This window comes from Schistocerca nitens, chromosome 6, assembly GCF_023898315.1.
Source record: "Schistocerca nitens isolate TAMUIC-IGC-003100 chromosome 6, iqSchNite1.1, whole genome shotgun sequence".
NCBI classification, from domain to species: Eukaryota; Metazoa; Arthropoda; class Insecta; order Orthoptera; family Acrididae; genus Schistocerca; species Schistocerca nitens.
In genome coordinates, this window is record NC_064619.1 from 184,867,869 (window position 1) to 184,880,209 (window position 12,341).

Genomic DNA, 12,341 nt, shown 5'->3' on the forward strand with positions numbered 1-12,341 from the left:
TTCATTTATCGAACAAACACAAGGATGGCTGACATAATGTTTAGTGTATCTGGGACTGTAAAACAGTTAAGATCCATAGATGCCTGGAAGGCATCTTGCCCAGACAGTATCCTCGTAAGATTATATGTTAACTATGCTACAAATATAGCACCATTCTTATCCACCATCTATCAGAGATCACTGGAACAGCAGAAAGTTCCATGGGACTAGAACAAGGCCCAGGTCATAGCAATCTATAAAAAGTGGAGTAAATCGGATGATCATAATTACCGGCCAATTTCACTGACATCAATTCATTGTAGAATCATGGAACATATTTTGTGTTCAGACATAATGACCTTTCTAGACTCTGAGAAGCTCATCTGCAGAAACCAGCATGGTTTTAGGAAATAGCGGTCATGCGAGACACAGCTGGCCCTCTCTGTGCATTACATACAACAGGCTCTAGATACTGGCTCCCAGGTTGATGCCATATTTCTAGACTTTTGAAAGGCATTTGACTCAGTTCCGCACTTTTGCTTGCTCCAAAAAGTGTGTGCTTACAGTCTATCTGATGACATAGGTGGTTGGATAGAAAGTTTTTTAACAGACAGAGAGCAGTATGCCATCCTGAATGGGGTGACTTCAACAGAAACAAGCATAACTTCAGATGTGCCCCAGAGCAGCATAATAGGTCCACTGCTTTTTACGATTTACATAAACAATCTGGTTGATGGTATTGACAGCAGCATTAGACTGTTTGCCGTTGATGCTGTAGTATACAGGAAATTAGTATCACACAAAAGTTGTGAACAAATCAATGAGGATTTGCAGAAAATAAATGTGTGGTGTAACGACTGGCAGTTATCTCTCAATATTAGTAAGTGTAACCTACTGTGTATAACAAGGCGGAAATTCCCATTAATGTACGAGTACAAAATAAATGCCCCATCTTTGGAAGTAGTAACATCCGTGAAGTATCTGGGCGTGACTATTCAAAATGATCTCAAATGGAAGTAATGGGCAAGACGAACTCTAGATTGTGGTTTATTGGTAGAATCCTGAAGCGATGCAGTCCTTCAACAAAGGTTATTGCTTACAATACGTTAATTCGTCCAGTCTTAGAGTATTGTTCTTCTGTATGGGACCCATACCAGTTGGGTCTGATTCAAGAGATTGAGAAGGTCCGAAGAAGACCAGCAAGATTCTTGACTGGTACATTTAGCCATCGCAAGAGTGTTACAAATATCATAGAAAGTTTGAAGTGGGACACACTTGCTGATAGACGACGCACTAAGTGGAAGGAGATGCTCACTAAATTCCAAAATCAGATCTTCGCCGAGGATGTAGAGCATATATTATTACCTCCAACTTTTCAAATCGCGCAATGATCACCATTCAAAGTTAAGGGAAATTAGATGTACTGAGGCGTTCAGACAGTCATTTTTTCCTCACACGATCCACGAGTGGAACAGAGGGGGAGAAGTATGACTTTGGCGCGAATTGTGCCCTCTGCCACATACAGCTTGGTGGCTAGCGGTGCATATATGTAGATGTAGATGTAGATGAAGATTTATGAGCTTGAAGTGGTAACACTGGGAGGAAGAACAATAATTTTGCTGATTCACTGATAACTAAGGTGCTAGACTGATGTGAATATTCTGACAGGTAAACTATTTGGTAACATTTTGTGATTTTGTGAGGATTTAATTTTCTGGGTGAATGAGAGTGGTGCTCAGAGTTGAGTAGAGAAATATGGCAATGAGTTGGTACAACTTCCATCCCCTTAATTTTGATTTGATAGTAATCAGCTATGTAATGGTGACTCTATTCTTTTTTCATAACCTAATGATTAGTAAATCTATGCTACTGCACATCATGAGTTTTTACTAGAGGTAAAGCACATCTTGAGCTTTTTCTATTTTGCAAATGGGGAAGAAACAAAAGTCTTTCAAGATTAACCAGTCTCAGACAGTTATGACTTAGAGTAATGTTTTGTAGTGTAATGTGCACTTGATTTTAAAACTTTTTCTAGTCCACACCTTTCATACTATAGTCAAATTTAGGTCTAATAATTGTAATGTTATAAGAACTATGTAATGTATTTATTTATGATGTAATGACTATCATGTGCCATTAGTGATAAACAATGTTTTTGACTTAGTTAGAAGTAAAAGTAAATGTACTAATGTAGGATATTTTGTTTCATTTTTTTCATGTACTGTGGCAGAGGAGAACCACCTCCAAGGGAACTGATAGCAGTGCATTTCCTTACTAATTGCCATTTGGACCTGTTGAAGGTGTGGCCAACTTGGTGAGAAAATGTGTAAAAGCTCACTGAAAAAGTGAAAGTGCTTGTGAAAATTACTAAACATTGAGCAAGTGAAATTTTGTGTCTTTACTTGAACTGCGATGTGCAGTATAATTTAATTTCTTTGTGACCCATGAGGATTTATTATCTGAACCAAGACAGGACTTGTATCAAATGATACGTATCTTTAAATGTGATCTTCATTTACCCAAAAAAGACATCACTTATGATGAAGATGCATAATTTTTATTAAAAGTATAAGTTGTATATTTTATGCAGTACACTGTATGTAAATATTTTGTATGGGTATTTTCACATGGCCAGTAGGAATTTGAAAAATATATGCCCTGTAGTTTTTGCTAGAATTTCTTATGTAATATTTTTTGTGTGTAGATTTTAAACCCAAATTCTGGCGTCACTGGTGGTCATTGAATTGCCCAGTTAGCCATTTGCATTACCTATTTGGTCAATCCAATGAGAGGGTGTTGTGATGAAGCAAGCTGGGATAATTTTACTTGCCCTCTTGTTTTGCCATCTGCCTCCTTAAAATTCATTTTATTCTTAACTAACTACATTTTCATGAAATAGAAAGGCTGGATCTCAGCTTTAAAGAAATTAACACCAGATCTAATTTTGCACTTAGTTTTATGTATGTAATTGATTTTCTAATTTATTTTGACTATTACTAGTTAGTATCTATTGTTATAGAGTGAAGTCAGTTAAATTGTGTTGTTGCCATATAAACAAATATAAATTCTGTAATAATTATAAACATTTGGGGGAACAACTAACAGTAATCTTCAAGGATCTATTTGGCTCTATTCAAAAACATGTTAGCAAGGCCAGCCCTTAATTAATTCCAAAGTAATTACAGTAACAGTTTTGTCAAAAGTATTGTTTGCATAACTATATTTGTTAGTTTCATGATTTAAACAAATAATTTGGCTTAAACCTGGCAGTAGAAGAAACTGTTAAAAAGAAGCAATTTTTTGATGTATTCAGTTAATTTAATGAGTTAAGTTTTAATTGTAATTTCTGTAAATCAAACTTTGAACAATATGTAGCTTCTGTGCCTATTATTGTGAGGATGTAAAAAGGCCCAATTTTTGGTCACGAGACAGTCAGTCCACAGCCAAATTTCAGATGAGGAACCTGTGTTGGTTAGAATGACAACAATACATCAACTTAACAGTGGAATAAGTGTTACACCAATAGGCCGTCTGTTACAGCAATGACAGTGTCTGTTCCATACGTACCTGATTATTCCAAAAGAACTGTGAATTATGTGGTTGTGTTTAAACTGTTGTAGCAATATGTGGATGTTCGCCTGGTAACTATGAATGAGGCTTATGGGAAGTTAGAACAATAGTGCACTGGCTATATATATAACTGTGTGTTATTAGAGGGGTTGTGAAAAGTGAAAGTAAAAGACTGTGAAACGCAACTGTGCACCTGTCGGCTACATCATTTACAGTAGACAGTACTGCACATCCACCCTCTATTTTTTCAGCCAGTACATTGACACTGAGGACAACAAAACAAAGAAACAAAGTAGGAACTGCTACACATTCTCTCTCTGCTGTATGTATGTGTCCACTGCTGGTGCCATGATGATTCCTGTCTCATTCGTGTGGGTTATGCAGGGAGATGGCTGTGGACTAGTAACCTCTGAAGGCAGCTGTTTATAAAGTGGTGAACTACCAGTGATGCTGGGTATAGATTCTCGGCTAATGGAATGCTCAAGGATTCTTCATGTCAGATCTGAGGGCAGATTAAAGTGATAGAGGAAATCCCTGCCCAAGACCAGTTCTCAAACATTGGCAACAAAAAACTGCCTTAGAAATTTTTCAAGTAGGCCAAGGTCTATGGTGGGTGTGACAGTTCTGTAAAGTTTGCTAATAGAATCATATGCATCATTTAGTTGGATGGCCTGTGTAGTAAGCTCTCTGTGGGGACAGTGAAATCATCCAAGTGTTGACTTGTTGAATGATCTAGCATGTAGAGTCCACCACTGTCACCGAAAGCTACGTAACACTAGTTTGGCCCACTTGTCTGAGCTGTGGGTGCTGCAGTCTGGATCATGTCTTGTGTTCGGGTGGTTGCACAGCATGGAGCAGCTGTACACTCAGTCGCTGAAGCAAGCACGGAACCAACACAGTCGTGGTCACAGTTGCCCCCTGTGTGTGGAATGTTATCATTTGCCATGGGTGTGGTTGGCTCAGCTGGCCGCAGGTCTGTGGCCTTACAGCAGGGGTACTGATATCACTCTGGTGAGTCTACAGAACTGCTTGGATCATGTTGGCTGCTTGCTGCTGTGGGCAGCATGTCATACTAGGAATGTACTGGTGGGGGGTCATTGTTGTCTGGTACATTCCTGTATTATTGTTGCTGCAGAATTGCTGAAAGTCTGTCTTCTAGGACTAATTTGCTTTCCATCATTTCACTTTCATGTGAGATCTCTGCCATATGTATCTCTGGCAGCAATTTGATGCGCCACAGTGTCCAAAGCATAATGTCTTGTGTAACCAATGAGGTGATAGATGTATGGAGATGTCTCCATAGCTAAAAGGTATTCTGTTGCCAAATGTGCCCTCATAAATCACCTGTGATAACTGTTGCTCTGGTGCAACAATGCCTTTTTGGCAGTGTAAAATTTGCCATCAGCTGGAGGTGCATTTGTCGCTGCTGATAATGTGGGTGTGCTCTCCTACAAACTTGAAAGTGTCATTCGAGATGCTGTGGCTCTGTAGGATGTAGACAACACTTGTGAACCATATTTTCAGGTGTTTCAGTTGTAATGGCAGTAGTTTGGGGCAAAAACCTTATTGTATATATGCTCCACAAAAAATTTGTTGTCTACATGCTGGGTCAATGGACAAAATTCCTCAGACCAAGATTGGCACAGATGAAAAATTGAGAATCCTCATGTGGCTCAGCGGGCTGGGGTCTGTGTGAGATTTCGAACGGTTAAGGCTGGATTGTGCGCGAGACATTGGTGAACCTTTCAAATTGTGCAAGTTGCTGCTGTGTAGACATGGAGTAGTTGGTGGAATATTGTCTTATTGGTGGGTGGAAGCACTGAACTCAACATTGAAATCACCTAGTAGGTCAAAAGCCATTACATATCGTTGGTGCACTCTTGGGTCATTGTTGTAGTTCATGGTACAACATGATAGAACATCACTTTCATGTTTCACATTTACTGTAGACTGGTCCAGGTTGTGAAAAACATTATATGAAGCACCATGAGGCACTTTCTGTACCTTTTGTCCATAAGAGCAGCAATCGTGGGATGGTTCCATTGTCATAGCAAAGATAATCAGGTGAAGTACACTGATTAAGTTGTAGTAGCTGCTGCTGTTTGCTGTGGGACTAGGTTTTGGGGGGTATTCCCTGTCTGTGACGGTCTTCTCAGGACCTTCAGTGCACTGGGCAAGGGAGTTCTTGTCACTGCAGATACATCATCCACTAGTAGCAAGGTTGTACAGGAGGGATTTTTTGGTGCAGAAAGGATGGCAGCTGTCAAAATGCAGGTACTGTTGTTGGTTAGTGGGTTTTATGTGGACAGAGATGTGGATGGAGGTGTAAGCGAAGGCTTCCGCGGCCGTTGTCATCTTCAATAAAATTCTTCAGGGTATCAGACCGCATCGTCATAATTTAAAATGCGCCAACGTTTCGGCCAGCGTTGCAGCTAGCCTTCATCAGGGCCTTACGTTAAACTGCTAAATGAATCACACTTGGTTCCTTAAATAGCTGCACGAGAAAACCGTGTCGTTACTTGATTGGCTGTAGAAAGATGAGGAGGAGGGGTGGAAGGTATGCTTTATTGGTGTTTCCTTTATTATCTGTCATTGGTTGAAATGGCTGTTTTCTATTGGTCTTTACATTAATCCACCCCATTGGAGGAAACGGACGAATAGCGAACAGGTGATGGCTGTGACGTCACACTGTTTACATGCTGTCCAGGAGCCGGCTGCGGCGTGCCATTGCTCTGTGTGCTCGCGACCACTACTGCGGCTCTCCCCGTGTCTGCATGGGCCGCCGCGGCTCTGCCGCCGCTCCGTAGCCCTGCTATTGCAGGCAGCCAAGACCTCGGAAGCTTGTATCCGTCCTCTCTATTCATGTTGGCGGGTCTTTTGGCTATTTCTATCGCCTCTCTAATCTTTCTTTTGAAAGTGAGAGGCTGTTTTGCCAGGACGCGGGCTTCTTGAAAAAATATTGGTTTCCCGCACTCGTCTCGGTGTTCCGCCACTGCTGACTTAGTGTGTTGTTTCAGGCGGATATATCTTTCATGTTCCGAGAGCCTTGTGCTGATCGGACGTCCCGTCTCACCTATGTAGACTAATCCACACGCACAACCAATTTCATACACGCCAGCTGTGTGTAGTTTGTCAACTGCATCCTTGGTAGAACCGAGCATGTCTGATATTTTGTTTCTGCTTCGGAAAATTGGTTTGATGTCGGCTTTTCGTAGAATTTTGCCAATACGTTCGGTGACCCCTTGTACATATGGTAACACAGCAATGCTCTGCGCCTCCTTCTCCTCTTCCCTATTATTCTTCTCCCTTGTCGACATGGTGCTGTCTATCATCTGCTTCCCATAGCCATTAGTTCCGAAGATGGACCTGAGGCGTTCAAGTTCTGTCTTCAGATGTTCTTCGTCGCTTATCCTGTACGCTCTCTTCGTTAGCGTGTGCAGGGCGGACTTCTTCTGCGTGGGGTGATGGTGGGAGGAGGCGTGAAGGTACCTGTCCGTACTGGTAGGTTTCCTATACACTTTGTGGCCAAGTTTACCATCAGGTTTCCGATAAACTTCCACGTCGAGAAAAGGTAGCACCCCATTCTTCTCTGTTTCCATTGTAAACTGAATTTTCCTATGCTGTTGGTTAAGGTGCTTGTGGAAGTTCTGTAACTCCTCTTCTCCGTGGGGCCAGATGACGAAAGTATCATCGACATAGCGAAGCCAACAATTTGGACGTAATGGTGCGGACTGGAGGGCTGTTTCCTCAAATGCCTCCATGAAGATTTCTGCTGCGATAGGCGATACGGGTGAGCCCATAGCTACACCGTCAGTTTGTTCATAAAATTGACCTCTCCACTTGAAATAGGTGGTCGTCAGACAGTGGCGCACAAGCTCACATATATCAGGTGCCACGCGTTCTTCTAGGATGTTCACAGTATCTGACACTGGGACATTCGTGAATAGGGATTTGACGTCGAAACTAACCATCAGATCTTGGTCCGTAACACGCATTTCCTTTAGTAGAGACACGAAGTGAGTGGAATCCTTAACGTAGGATTCCGTTTGATGCACTAGGTGTCGGAGCCTAGGTGCCAGTTCTTTCGCTAGGTAGTAGGTCGGCGAATTTATACTGTTTACTATGGGCCTTAAGGGAAAGTCGGTTTTGTGTACCTTCGGTACACCATATATCCTTGGTGCCTGTGTCACTTGCGGGATGAATCTTCTGGCCTTGTCGAAGTTGATTCTGGAGTGCTTGAGCAGTGCCTGCGTCGTTTTGATTACCTTGGCCGTCGGATCTCCCTGAAGTTTCTTGTAGATAGGTTCTGCGAGAATATCTTCCATTCGTTTGTTGTAATCAGTTGTGTCCAAGACTACAGTGGCGTTGCCCTTATCTGCCTGTACCAAGCACTCCAGAATCAACTTCGACAAGGCCAGAAGATTCATCCCGCAAGTGACACAGGCACCAAGGATATATGGTGTACCGAAGGTACACAAAACCGACTTTCCCTTAAGGCCCATAGTAAACAGTATAAATTCGCCGACCTACTACCTAGCGAAAGAACTGGCACCTAGGCTCCGACACCTAGTGCATCAAACGGAATCCTACGTTAAGGATTCCACTCACTTCGTGTCTCTACTAAAGGAAATGCGTGTTACGGACCAAGATCTGATGGTTAGTTTCGACGTCAAATCCCTATTCACGAATGTCCCAGTGTCAGATACTGTGAACATCCTAGAAGAACGCGTGGCACCTGATATATGTGAGCTTGTGCGCCACTGTCTGACGACCACCTATTTCAAGTGGAGAGGTCAATTTTATGAACAAACTGACGGTGTAGCTATGGGCTCACCCGTATCGCCTATCGCAGCAGAAATCTTCATGGAGGCATTTGAGGAAACAGCCCTCCAGTCCGCACCATTACGTCCAAATTGTTGGCTTCGCTATGTCGATGATACTTTCGTCATCTGGCCCCACGGAGAAGAGGAGTTACAGAACTTCCACAAGCACCTTAACCAACAGCATAGGAAAATTCAGTTTACAATGGAAACAGAGAAGAATGGGGTGCTACCTTTTCTCGACGTGGAAGTTTATCGGAAACCTGATGGTAAACTTGGCCACAAAGTGTATAGGAAACCTACCAGTACGGACAGGTACCTTCACGCCTCCTCCCACCATCACCCCACGCAGAAGAAGTCCGCCCTGCACACGCTAACGAAGAGAGCGTACAGGATAAGCGACGAAGAACATCTGAAGACAGAACTTGAACGCCTCAGGTCCATCTTCGGAACTAATGGCTATGGGAAGCAGATGATAGACAGCACCATGTCGACAAGGGAGAAGAATAATAGGGAAGAGGAGAAGGAGGCGCAGAGCATTGCTGTGTTACCATATGTACAAGGGGTCACCGAACGTATTGGCAAAATTCTACGAAAAGCCGACATCAAACCAATTTTCCGAAGCAGAAACAAAATATCAGACATGCTCGGTTCTACCAAGGATGCAGTTGACAAACTACACACAGCTGGCGTGTATGAAATTGGTTGTGCGTGTGGATTAGTCTACATAGGTGAGACGGGACGTCCGATCAGCACAAGGCTCTCGGAACATGAAAGATATATCCGCCTGAAACAACACACTAAGTCAGCAGTGGCGGAACACCGAGACGAGTGCGGGAAACCAATATTTTTTCAAGAAGCCCGCGTCCTGGCAAAACAGCCTCTCACTTTCAAAAGAAAGATTAGAGAGGCGATAGAAATAGCCAAAAGACCCGCCAACATGAATAGAGAGGACGGATACAAGCTTCCGAGGTCTTGGCTGCCTGCAATAGCAGGGCTACGGAGCGGCGGCAGAGCCGCGGCGGCCCATGCAGACACGGGGAGAGCCGCAGTAGTGGTCGCGAGCACACAGAGCAATGGCACGCCGCAGCCGGCTCCTGGACAGCATGTAAACAGTGTGACGTCACAGCCATCACCTGTTCGCTATTCGTCCGTTTCCTCCAATGGGGTGGATTAATGTAAAGACCAATAGAAAACAGCCATTTCAACCAATGACAGATAATAAAGGAAACACCAATAAAGCATACCTTCCACCCCTCCTCCTCATCTTTCTACAGCCAATCAAGTAACGACACGGTTTTCTCGTGCAGCTATTTAAGGAACCAAGTGTGATTCATTTAGCAGTTTAACGTAAGGCCCTGATGAAGGCTAGCTGCAACGCTGGCCGAAACGTTGGCGCATTTTAAATTATGACGATGCGGTCTGATACCCTGAAGAATTTTATTGAAGATGTGGATGGAGCATCAGGGAGGTGGAGATCAAGAAAGTGACTCATTCAGAGAGCAGTTGATTGGAATCGACAGAATCTGTTTTGCTTAATATGGAGATACAACAAGATGGTTGTGCATTGTGCCATAGCATACAGCTGACTGTCAGTGCCAAATATGATTTCCTTGTGGGAGCTGAATCACTGACCAAAGAGTCTTTGTCTCCCACTTGCAATGTCGATGGTGAGGTACCCACATATATTTTTTTTTAATTTGACAAATTTGTTTAACCTGAATATAAACTTATAAATGCAATGCACTGAGATTCATAATTTTGTTAATTGCATAGTGTGTTTAGTTTCAATACACAGATAATCTTCAGTTGTTCCAAATAATATTAATTCATGAACAATAAATGTGAAATATTGTAGAAAATGTAAGGGAGGCCACAATCACACAAGTGAAAACCCTGTAATTACTAGAGTCAGAGGGGAACGTACTTTTTTTTAGGTTAGAGTGAAGCTACAGACAAATATTATTCAAAGAAATTAGAACAGAACTGAAATATATTAACAGTTCCAGAAAAGTAAAATTAGTTTGCTTTGTCAGATCATTAAGTGCTGAAAAACAAAACAGATGAACTTCTGGTATCTCTAGATAATGTAAAAAAGTCAAAAAGGATGTATTTTATGTGCCTCTCTAAACACCGTGTAATCACAGGGACAGAGAAATTAAAAATCAGGGATTGTAAACTAGCATCATTTTCATGTAGAGTTGTTGTTGTTGTGGTCTTCAGTCCTGAGACTGGTCTGATGCAGCTCTCCATGCTACTCTATCCTGTGCAAGCTTCTTTATCTCCCAGTACCTACTGCAACCTACATCCTTCTGAATCTGCTTAGCGTATTCATCTCTTGGTCTCCCTCTACAATTTTTACCCTCCACACTGCCCTCCAATACTAAATTGGTGATCCTTTTATGCCTCAGAACATGTCCTATCAACTGATCCCTTCTTCTACTCAAGTTGTGCCACAAACTTCTCTTCTCCCCAATCCTATTCAATACCTCCTCATTAATTATATGATCTACCCATCTAATCTTCAGCATTCTTCTGTAGCACCACATTTCGAAAGCTTCTATTCTCTTCTTGTCCAAACTAGTTATTGTCCATGTTTCACTTCCATACATGGCAACACTCCATACAAATACTTTCAGAAACGACTTCCTGACACTTCAATCTATACTCGATGTTAACAAATTTCTCTTCTTCAGAAACACTTTCCTTGCCATTGCCAGTCTACATTTTATATCCTCTCTACTTCAACCATCATCAGTTATTTTACTCCCTAAATAGCAAAACTCCTTTACTACTTTAAGTGTCTCATTTCCTAATCTAATTCCCTCAGCATCACCCGATTTAATTTGACTACATTCCATTATACTCGTTTTGCTTTTGTTGATGTTCATCTTATATCCTCCTTTCAAGGCACTGTCCATTCCGTTCAACTGCTCTTCTAAGTCCTTTGCTGTCTCTGACAGAATTACAATGTCATCGGCGAACCTCAAAGTTTTTACTTCTTCTCCATGAATTTTAATACCTACTCCAAATTTTTCTGTTGTTTCCTTTACTGCTTGCTCAATATACAGATTGAATAACATCAGGGAGAGGCTACAACCCTGTCTCACTCCTTTCCCAACCACTGCTTCCATTTCATGCCCCTCGACTCTTATAACTGCCATCTGGTTTCTGTACAAATTGTAAATAGCCTTTCGCTCCCTGTATTTTACCCCTGCCACCTTCAGAATTTGAAAGAGAGTATTCCAGTTAACATTGTCAAAAACTTTCTCTAAGTCTACAAATGCTAGAAACGTAGCTTTGCCTTTTCTTAATCTTTCTTCTAAGATAAGTCGTAAGGTTAGCATCGCCTCACGTGTCCCAACATTTCTACGGAATCCAAACTGATCTTCCCTCAGGTCCGCTTCTACCAGTTTTTCCATTCGTCTGTAAAGAATTTGTGTTAGTATTTTGCAGCTGTGACTTATTAAACTGATAGTTCGGTAATTTTCACATCTGTCAACACCTGCTTTCTTTGGGATTGGAATTATTATATTCTTCTTGAAGTCTGAGGGTATTTCACCTGTCTCATACATCTTGCTCACCAGATGGTAGAGTTTTGTCATGACTGGCTCTCCCAAGGCCATCAGTAGTTCTAATGGAATGTTGTCTACTCCCGGGGCCTTGTTTCGACTCAGGTCTTTCAGTGCTCTGTCAAACTCTTCACGCAGTATCTTATCTCCCATTTTGTCTTCATCTACATCCTCTTCCATTTCCATAATATTGTCCTCAAGTACTTCGCCCTTGTATAAACCCTCTATATACTCCTTCCACCTTTCTGCCTTCCCTTCATTGCTTAGAACTGGGTTGCCATCTGAGCTCTTGATATTCATACAAGTGGTTCTCTTCTCTCCAAAGGTCTCTTTAATTTTCCTGTAGGCAGTATCTATCTTACCCCTAGTGAGACAAGCCTCTACATCCTTACATTTGTCC

General features: G+C 42.1%; 1 protein-coding gene across 9 annotated transcripts in view; it reads left to right on the forward strand.

The window, feature by feature from the left end:
* Positions 1–12,341, forward strand: part of LOC126263090 (acyl-coenzyme A diphosphatase NUDT19) — a 118,609-nt gene that overhangs the window by 54,681 nt on the left and 51,587 nt on the right. For 3 of the 9 annotated variants that reach the window (XM_049960101.1, XM_049960098.1, XM_049960100.1), the window contains one exon: positions 2,210–2,293. The exons of the other annotated variants lie outside the window; for them this stretch is intronic. The gene's annotated coding sequence lies outside the window, so the exon portion shown is untranslated. The remainder of the gene's footprint in view (positions 1–2,209; positions 2,294–12,341) is intronic. 9 annotated transcript variants of the gene reach the window in all.